Raw genomic sequence first — 10,883 nt, 5'->3', positions numbered from 1 at the left:
TTAACTAAAAAGGTGATATCTACTTAATGGAAGTAAGTATAAAAGGATAATGGAAATCTCCAGGATAACTTCTTGACTCTGGAATCTCTCAGCCATCGACACTTTATTTTGTCTCATTTCTCTCTTCCCCTTTCAATGGAGGTTTTCTCAGTCCCTTGGTGTTGAGTCCCAGCTCATTCTAGGATTTCTGTCCCATGTTGCCAGGAAGGCCCACATTCCTGGGAGTCATGTCTCACATAGAGGGGGGAGGGCAGTGAGTTTACATGTTGTGTTGGCTGAGAGAGAGAGGCCACATTTGAGCAACAAAAGAGGTTCACTTGGGGTGACTCTTAAGCCTTATTTTAAGTAGGATTAGCCTATGTTTTGCAGTTTTAAGTTTCATATGAACAAATCCCAAGATTGAGAGTTCAGCCTATTGCTTTGTTTGTCCTCACTGCTTGTGAGAATATCAAGAATTCTGCACTTGGGAAATTTGAATTTTCCCCCTTTCTCATCAGTCCCCCAAGGTGACTTTTCATGCAATCTACGTTTTAATATATGGCTGTCTTGAATAGTGAGATAATTTCACTGGTTTTTCTAGCTGAAATGAAAGTGTTGGATTTGTCTTTACTCACAGATTCAAGAAAAAAAAAGTATTGTGGTAGTTAGATTCAGTTGTCAACTTGGCCAGGTGAAGGCCCCTAGTTCTGTTGCTGTGTACATGAGCCAATGGTACATGAACCTCATCTGCTGCTGATTACATTTGCAGTCAGCTAGAAGGCATACCTGCTGCAATGAATGACATTTGACTTAATTGGCTGGTGTTTAAATGAGGAAGCAAACATAGCACAGCTAAAGAAGCTCAGCATACCTCATCTCAGCACTTGCAGCTCATTTCAGGACTGTGAGATGAAGACAGAAATCACCCTAGGGAAAGTTTTTGGAACCCAGAGTCCTGGAGAGAAAGCCAACAGAGACTATCCTGTGCCTTCCCATGTAAGAAAGAACCTCAGTTGAAAGTTAGCTGCCTTTCCTCTGAAGAACTATCAAAATAAATTCCCTTTTATTAAAAGCCAATCCATCTCTGGTGTGTTGCATTCTGGCAGCTAGCAAACTACAACAAGTATTTTCTATATCAAGCTGTACATCAAGAACCATAAATATGTTGACTTGCTCAAATAGTCATACCATTTCTGGAACAGCAGATGCAATTGGAGTAACTTTCTGTTAAGGTTATGACACTCCACTGTTATCAAAGATTCAAATATTTTCTTCACAGGTCAAATAAGAGAGTTGAATAGGGATGTGTTGGAAATCACCACCCCTGCATTCTTCAGGCCCTTGATAATAGCACTAATCTCTGAAATTCATACAGGAATGTGATACTGCTTTCGATCTTCTATTTTGTTAGGTGGATGTAGTTCTAATGGCTTCCATTTGGCCTTCCCTAATAAAATAGCATCCAGTCTGCAAGTTAAGAAACCAATGTAGGATTCTGCTAAACATTGTTTATTTCTACTCTACATATGTATTCAAGAACTGAGGGAAATACTACAGAATGTGTTTGGGCAGCCTCAGCACCCACTATGACATGGATCTGACCCTAAATTCCATTGATCAAATTGACTTCTTTAGCCCCTACTATGACAGGTAGGAACACAGTGATATTTTGTGTCTCCTGGAATTACCATCAGTTCTGAGCCACTGAACTATTTTATCATTTACTTTAACCAGTGTATCATCATCCTGGTAAAAGTCCATTGTTCCCTTTTGGGAGAGCTAGGAGGACAATTAACAGTACACAGTTTTGGCAGTGTAGCAGAGCCCTTCCACAAAGCATCTTCATCTCTTTCATTCCAGGATTTCTGGATCTACAAACTCTCCAATGTGGGAATTGATTGAGGGACTGTGATTTCCTGTTTTTATTATTCAACTTAGACTTTTATTCACTTGATCTTTACTTCTTCTTATATAGATCAAGAAAAGCCTTGATAGACTTCCCAGTTTTTTTCTTCTAGATACCTTATGAGTGATAAGTCCATGTCATAGATTTCTGTGAGTCAGATTATTCTGATTATCATTTTCACTCTGCTTTCCAATTTGGTAGCCATGATATCTTGTCTTTAGCAACTAATTTCTACTACTTGGTTAAAGCTAAGTACATCCAAGTCCATTCTCAGTAAATCTCACAGTAATATAAAACTTATAGGGAAGAGTAACCACAGATCTCTTTAGGGATGATGGCAATTTACTCACCGATTTGTTCTTCACAGACCTGATGAAAAGTATGTCCTCTGGATATTCCAGAAGTGAGTTTAACAAATCTTTCATTTAAATCCACTATAGCATTCCGATATTTGTAAGCCTTTAGATACCCTCATCTGCAGGGCAGTACTGAAATTTCAACTTCAGACAATGTAGGTCACCTTTTGTTCCATGCTATAGTCAATCACTCAAACAAACTATTAGAGTCCTTTCTAAACCCTCAGGCTAAAATATTCAACCCAGAATCTCTGCTTAGTGGGTCCATATCAATATATTCAGCCTGATCCATCTTTATGTTACTTCCACCATTATACCACATCATCAATATACATTCCCACAAATATTTCCCTGGTTTCTCTCTATACAAATTATAAAACTCATTTAGATTAGTTGGGGGAGTGTAGCACAGCCCATCATGGGATTTGCCATGAACCTCACCTTTTTGGACATGTTGGGGATCCAGTCTCATTATGATTCTCAAAATAAAGATAGGAAGAAGTACTAGTTCATGAGAGGAATTAACAGTACCTTACAAGCCAACTACCTCAGGAAATTTATTTACAGTTTCATCTCATAATACAGGTTCATTTCATTCAGAGATGTAAGGGGTGTTTCTGCAGTGAAGGCAGTTATATCTCTTCTTATGGAGGTTAGATGTCTCATTCTTCAGAGCATGCCATCACACGTTTATCTGGAAAGGGGGAATCAGCAGAATCTTTTTCAGTGTCCTTAACTTCATCATTATCACTTCATTGACTCCATTCCAATCTTCTGAATCACATTCCCTATCCAATCAACACACAAACTTTAACAGCATATGCCCTGTGATGTTTTCAGAAATTATTCAATTTATGTTGCAATTCAACCACTCACAGAATGAATTTATGGATCAGGTTTTCAGAAATTCCAACTCCACATTACAAAAAATAAGATTTCTTTCAGGGCATGCATAGAAATTTTAATGTCCTTCACCCCATGAAGGTGGCAATTTGAAGGCTTTGAGCTCATCCTTTTCTTTCATAATAATATTCAGCATATTTAGGGCCTACCAACCAATATTATTAAACTTTTTAACTCCAGAAAATGATCAAGGTATTAAGTTCATGGTCACCCAGAGCCTCACCTCTTACAAGCATGTGACTTGCAATACTCAGTGATGATATTTTATTTACCTTATAGCTGTTTCACACCACAAACTATGTGTGTCATCTTGAAAATTGACAATAGAGTAACGTGGGCCTTTTAATCTGATCAGATTAGAGATCCAGTTACAGAGCACCAGACCTAACTGAGTAGCCTTATCTGTATTTCTCAAGACCACTCTTGGTACCAAATTGATATTAGTAAGAGCTTTCCATGGAAATAGAACCAATTGTTTCATTAAATAACAGTGTAAATATTATAGAATTTTATAGGCATTACTTGATACAACTGGAGATTGGCAAATCCAAATTCTATAGGGCAGACCTCGAGCTGGAATACCAATTTAGGATTTCATGAATTCCCCAGGAGAAACTAGTTTGCTGAATTAGAAATCCTTCTTTCTGATTTCTCTCTTTATGTCTTTGAATTGTTTGGATGAGCAGACTTCTCTCACTGATGAAGGTTGATTGTAGGTGTAGTAAGGCATAGATGCAGCCAACTGGTTAATGAATTAAATCAACAAAATATAAAGACAGCAGCAATCAGAACAGTGCTTGCTTGACCCAAAACTGAACACCATAGTCTAAGCAAGTTGATGCATGAATTTAACCATCATCTCTGGCTTTTTTCCAATCTTTGACTATGCAAAAATATTCAGTGAATGTGCTTATAGATATCATTTTATGGTATTCTTCATAGAATTTAGAGATAAATACTGCCCATATTGGGAATCAAAAGCCAGGGCAAAAGAAACACCCATTGTCACACAAAAGTTCCAGAATGTCTAGGAAATTCTCTGACATCTGAGATTTGTGCCATTCTATGACCTCACAACTGGACATGGGGTAGAAGAAGCCAGAATTGTTGGCCCTTCTTACCCATCTGCTCTTGTTTCCCAGACATCTCTGTATAACATAGATATTACCACTTAAGCTCCTTTGGGGTGAAGAAAGGAGCCTGGTCTTCCTATTTCATCTTTAGCCTTTGTGGTTTATGAGATGGCTCCATAGGCTCTCCCCATTTCTCAGTACCTCATTTCTAATTAAGCATTAGAAGGAGAAGCCAAATGAGGACCCAAAATTCTGACTCCATTCCCCAATCAAACTGTTCACTTGTTTTGTGACCATTGGAAGATCCATTCATCTCTAAGAATCATTTTAGCCATCTATCAATGGAAATATTACCTTCACTGTTTGATTTTTTGTGGTCTGACATTCTGTGGGGTAGAAACTACACTTATGAGAATCAGGTCTGTGATGGTAAGATAATGACAGAATGTCCTTCTTTTTGTTGTCTCCAGTCACTAGTGTTACCCCTTAGAATCCTGGAGTCATACCTCTTTGCAATCTCTACCCACAACCTGCACATGCCTTCCAATCTTTATCCAGCTACAAAGAACCCATGATTGTCAAGATGTGCAGGGTTCCTTTGCATGGACTTCACATACACTGTAGCTTCCTCAGGATAGTCTTCTAAAGTCCACCTCCATCTCACCAGCTTTTTAATGAAATTGAATACTGGTAATATACTCAGAGAACAGTTTTGTGTATGGTGTGTTTGTATGTGTACATTTTCAAGGGTAATTCTTATTATTCAGTACCTACAGTATTCATGGTATGGTAATGTCTGTTTATGCAGCACATCATAAGCAATGGCAATTCCAAAACATGTCTGATTAGACTGAGATGGCCTAGGAGACCCATCCATACTGGCTGCCTCAGTTGTGCTCTCCACCTATATATAGCATATCTATGAGCACCCATGATGGGGGGGACATAAAGTAGTAACTCCAGACAAGTCAGATGCTGGGCCACCATGGAAACAATCTGTGTTTCCTATACTCACAGGAAAGGGGCAAGACCTATGGGACAGAGTCAGAGCCAATTTAACTATTGTCAAAGCTTTATATAGATGCCCCATAGTCTCTTCCCATTTCTCAGAACCTCATTTCTAATTAAGCATTAGAAGGAGAAGCCAAATGAGGACCTAAAATTTTGGTTCCATTCCCAGTGATCATTAAACTATACTACACCAATCCAGTAGTCCTGAGCTGGGCCTGGTCATGCCTTGATCATCAAATGGTGCTGAGTGATGGAGACTCTAAGCTTTCCCAATCATTTAGAACTGCAGTGGGAGTTTTTTATTTTTTCAAATTGTGCTCCTTGGCTCAAGGAGATCCCATCAGAAAATTCTCTGATGTGGGCATCAGTGAAGGACAGTTGACATTCAAATGGTTTAGAAAGGGGGGACTTCATTTGACTGTAAAAGTCTAGGATAAAACTAGATTTGATAAAGCTGCTTTGAGACAAGTATGACAGGGTCACAGTAAATGTGTTTTATTGTAGATCATTGGAGATAAAGCTGGAGATGAAGGGGAGACTAGACAATGAATCTGAATGTTAAGCTGTGGAATCATAGGTTTAAAAGCATCGTAGACTTAGAATGGAGTCAAGGGGCATTGGAGAATACTTGAGCTTGGGAGGGGTGTAAGTAGAGCTTGGCCTTAGAAAGTAACTTTCAGGGGAAGGTTTGTTAATCAGCATGAACTAAGCCCAATATTTGGAATAAAGAAAATCCACAGATGATAAGACTCAGAAGTCATTCATTGCAGGATCCAAGGTTAGTCAAAGCTGAAGCAAATACTTGAGATTAAAATTTATTGAAAACACCAAGGATAAGGCCCACTTTCTACCATGATGCTAAATTAACAACAATTTTTCTTGATTAAAATGTAATGTGTCCATGAAAAAAATCTGGAGGAAAAACTGATGTAAAGATATCTGCAATTATGCTCATTAAGCTTCAGTAATGAGGAGCTCTGGGAGGGAGGCAGGCTAATTTGGCCTAGGATGTGTAGGTATGTGTGCATGCTCATTTAAATTTGTGTGTGTTTGCATGTCTGTGTTTGAATATGTGCTGTGTGCGCAGGCATTTGTGTATCAGGTGCATTCATGTGTGTATTTGTGTGTAGTGGAAGATGGTGGCTTCTCCTGAAGCCATGAGGAGGGAGGTTAAAATCTTAGGCCTTCCTCAGCCACTCCCTTTTGAACATCATTGCTCTACTCATGACTTACCTTCAGCAATAAGTGGCAAAGGCTGAGGCCTCTGATGTGGGCATCCATAAAACTAAGTCAGAGCAACACTAAAGCACTGGTATTTGAGGAATTAGGGAAAAGAGGTTGGGACTGATGTGTCCAAGCCATGATTCACCTTCCCTTCACCAAGCATCTGGGATCAGTGCGATTCTGATTTAATCCAAATTCCACGTACTTTGGGGTATAGCAATAAAATGCAGAAATGAATGGTTCCTTGGTTCATCAGCCCCTATATATGAGTGAACACAGTGTTTAGGCATGGCGCCACCTCATGCAGACTTGACATGCTGCAGAACCCAAACACTATTCCTTTCCATGTTCAAGAACTCATGATTCATTAATAGAAGGCAGGGTCTGGTCTCATCCTTTCCCAGAACATTTAGACAGTAAGTGCTATGTCTGGGGGTTGGATAATGAGCTCAGGGACCTGTATATGAGAAAAATGAACAGCACAACTACTTTACAGATGAACAGTGATGGGACAGCATTTGACATGGAGAGCAGAAATCTGCATCAAAATTGAAAAAGAATACAATAATTGTGTATTGTCAATATATCAAAGGAAAAAGAGTTAATATTAACCATGTGAAAATGAAAACAAACATAAGTGAAAAGAAACAAATGGAAATATAAAAAATATTTTATTACTCTTTATGATTATTGACTTATTTCTTATAGTGCATTGAGGTGGAGGAAAAAATTAAAAATAGGGGTTCTTTTCATTTTCTTTTATGTGTGCATTTGCTTGCAGGGGATAAGGGTAAGTATGCCATAGTAATGCAGATTCAAACCAATATAACTAGTCAAGCAGCATTCTCTGTATGATATCATGTTCTATAGTTTTCTTCCTTTATGCATTTTTAATTTTTACCAAATTATCCATCCTTAGAGTACAAATTAATTTCTGTATTTTTATAAGAAGCAGAACCCTGTACCTATCATGGTCCAAGCCCCATTCTCCTTCCCTAATAATTATGAAGTTCTAACTTCACTGGCTCTTTCTTTCGGTACTTATCTCATAATAATATGCATGTTGCTCTTTCATCTATCCATATGCCATCAATCATCTGCAAACTTCTAATTGAGGTCATCTTTCACACATGGGTATTATGTTTACATATTTCTAAGGACAAATATTGCCATATTGTGATATCCATCTGTTCTCTTAACATCCACAGAAGCTCTATCCATATAGGTGGTGATCTTTAGTTTTCTTCAGAAATTGATGAATAGGAACATGCAGCTGATGATAAGTTTTGAAAGTGTGAATTCTCTAAGGTGTGAGCTTTATTCTGGTAAATTCAATCTGGCCCATATCCTTGACATCTACTGATATTAGTATAATTAATTTTGAATCTAAAGAGACAACTCTAGGATGCTGTTTAAAGTATGTTTTTCCTCTAATCCACACAATCACTCACCTCAAGATTAAGGTTTAATTCATTTCCTCTGGGATATTCCTGTTTTTTATGTCTTCATAAATATCTAATATGCTAGCAGAAGAGTGATAAATCAAGAGATTATGTTTTATAATAAATAGTAATCTAATTAAATGAAATGAATAACACAAAGAATTTCATACCCCAAAAAAGGTACTGAAAGGGGTCAGCGAAATGGTGGGTAATGTGTCCTCACTCAGAAAACAAGTAGAAAATGGCAGAACTGACTTTATCAGAAATCTGGAAATATTTAAAATTTTATAGGAACCAAGCAAGTGATGAAACAAGAAAAAAAAAACTTAGTGAAAAAATGGTTTGCTATCTCTGGTGTCTTTGCTAGGCCTTGTTCCATATAATTCCTTGCTTGATGGCAGTTGTAAAACTGAGAAGGCCATGATTCCACTGTTGTATCCCGATGTCTAGTTCTGGAGGAAGCAGTAGCAGTCCTTACCTGCAATATACTGCACATCTCTGTTCTGGTCCAACCAATGGCTTCTTAAAAGATTGATCCAAGGTGTTTGTCTTTGTTTGAAAGCTGCCAGAATGCAGTATACCAGAAATGGAATGGTTTTTATAAAGGGGAATTTGTTAAGTTGTAAGTTTACAGTCCTAAGGTCATGAAAATGTCCAAATTTAGGCAAGTCTATGAAAATACCAAATTAAGACATCAAGAGAAAGTTATCTTGAACCAAGAAAGCCAATGATGTTTGGGATTTCTCTTTCAGCTGGAAAGTCACACAGCAACATCAGCTAACATTTTTCTCCTCAATTCCTATGTTTTCCTTCTGGGCATTTTCCTTCTGCTCCAAAGGTTTCTAGCTGTGTGCATTCTGTTGATTCTGGTGGCTCTCAAGCTTTTTACAAAATGGATCCCTAATAAAAAGCTCCAGTAAGCAACCCGACATTGAATGGGTAGAGACACATCTCCATGAAACTATCAATCAGAAGTTACCACCCACGGTTGTGGATCACATTTCCATGGAAACCAAAAGAACCTGCCCACCAATATTGATTGAGGATTGAAGGACACAGTTTTTCTGGAGTGTATAATAGCTTCAAATCAGCACCATATTCTTCATTTCTGTTTCAAATATACTGAAATACATGAAGGTAGGTGAAGACAAAGGCATTCCTCAAAAATCATGTAAGGGAGGAATTACACTGCAACTAATTTGGCTAGCATCACCATAATACCAATGCCATATAGAATTATCAAAACAAAAGGAAGCATGTGCCAGTAACCCTTATTGAGGCAATATTTTTCACCAAATACTAACTAACAAAATCCAATTATGTGTTTGGAAACATTATACCTCAGAACCAAATGGATGTTATAGAAATGTAAAGGTGGTGCAACATAAGAAAATCACTGTAATATACCACACTATTAGAATGAAAGATTAAAGAGACGATGTAATCCTTTCAATTGATATAGATATGGGATTTCACAACCCTCAGTATGCTTTCTTTATAAATACACTCAGACAAATAGGAATAAAAGAGAACTCCTTTCATAAAAGGTGAAAACTTTCTCTGTAATAAGGAACAAGACAATGAAATGCTAGCTAGAATAATTAGGCAAGGAAAATAAATAAAATGCATCAAAATTGGAAAGCAAGAAGTAAAGTTATCCTTGTTTTCAGATAACATGTTTCTATACAGATAAGTCCCCAAGAATCTACAAGAAAGCTCTTAGAGCAAATAAATGAAATCAGCAAGGTTACAGGCTATAAGATCAATACACAAAAAGAAGTGGTGTTTGTCTACACCAGAGATAAACAATATGAAAAGAAAATCAAGTCAATAATTCCACTTACAAAAGCAGCTAAAAGAATCAAATATCTAGGAACAATTTAACCAAGAATGCAAAATACTTCTATTCAGAAACCTCAATCTATGTTTGAAAGAAATTAAAAAAGACACCTGGGAAAAACATCCCATCCCAATGGTTTGGAATAGTTTCATTAAGATGTCAATACTACCCTCAGTGATTTACAGATTTAACACAGTTCACTCTATATTCTAAAAACATTCTGTGAGGAAATAGAAAAGCTGATCATCACATTCATATGGAAGGGCATGGGACCCTGAAGAGCCAGAACAATCTTGCAAAATTAGTACAAATTTGAAGGACAAATATTTCCTGATTTCAATTCTTTACACACCCACAGTAATAAAAAAATGTGGTACTGGCACAAAGAAAAGGTATATATATCAATGGAATAGAATTGAGAGCAAAGAAATAGACCTATAGATCAATGGTCAATTGATTTTTTAACAAGTTGACCACATCTTCTTAATAGGGAAAGGAAAGTATCCTGAACAAATTGTCCTGGGAAAACTAGACATCAACATTCAAAAGAATGAAAGCAGCATCCTTTATTACACAATACCCGCACCCCCTCAAATTAACACAAAATGAATCATGAATCTAAATGTAAGAGTATAAACCTCTTATGGGGGGGTGAAATTGTGACTTTACATTTGGAAACAGATTTTTAGACATGTAACCAGAACACAAAGTACAAGATAAAAATCAGCTGAGATTCATTAAATTAAAACTTTTTTCATGAAAGAACAACATCAGGAGAATGAAAGAACAACATACTGAATAGGATATATATTGAAAATCATGTACTTAATTCACCTAGGCTGCAGCCTCAGGATTTGGAGGTGGAAAGGTTGCATGGGTGGACCTAGTGGGAGGGTAGGCAAGGCCAGCAGAGGACTCCCTACAGGAGACACATTCCTGAGTGTTGGGCAGAAAACAAGGCTTCTTCCTCTCTCTGGTCAGATGAGCTCAGTGGAGTCCCTGGAGTGGCTGGATGGCTCCAGGGCTTCGGAAGAAAGCCTGGCAGAGTGGTTGGTAGGGATGGGACATTGGCATTTCTGGTTGGGTGGTTGGGGAAAGCTGAGTAGGGGCAGGTGTGTGCAGGAGCCATATGGTCCTGGAATGGCAGTG

At 37.7% G+C, this 10,883-nt stretch overlaps 1 long non-coding RNA gene across 1 annotated transcript; it reads right to left on the bottom strand.

Annotated features, from left to right (window-relative positions):
• Positions 1–2,639: 2,639 nt before the first annotated feature.
• Positions 2,640–7,924, bottom strand: LOC143662464 (uncharacterized). The gene is made up of 3 exons (XR_013165331.1): positions 6,462–7,924; positions 3,667–3,886; positions 2,640–2,935 (listed from the first exon to the last, which is right to left on the bottom strand). It is a non-coding gene; the product is annotated as an uncharacterized LOC143662464 (long non-coding RNA).
• Positions 7,925–10,883: the final 2,959 nt, after the last annotated feature.

The sequence above is a fragment of the Tamandua tetradactyla genome, chromosome 18 (genome assembly GCF_023851605.1).
Source record: "Tamandua tetradactyla isolate mTamTet1 chromosome 18, mTamTet1.pri, whole genome shotgun sequence".
NCBI classification, from domain to species: Eukaryota; Metazoa; Chordata; class Mammalia; order Pilosa; family Myrmecophagidae; genus Tamandua; species Tamandua tetradactyla.
The sequence above is the reverse complement of the archived record's forward strand: the minus strand, read 5'-3'. Positions and strand labels throughout refer to the sequence as shown.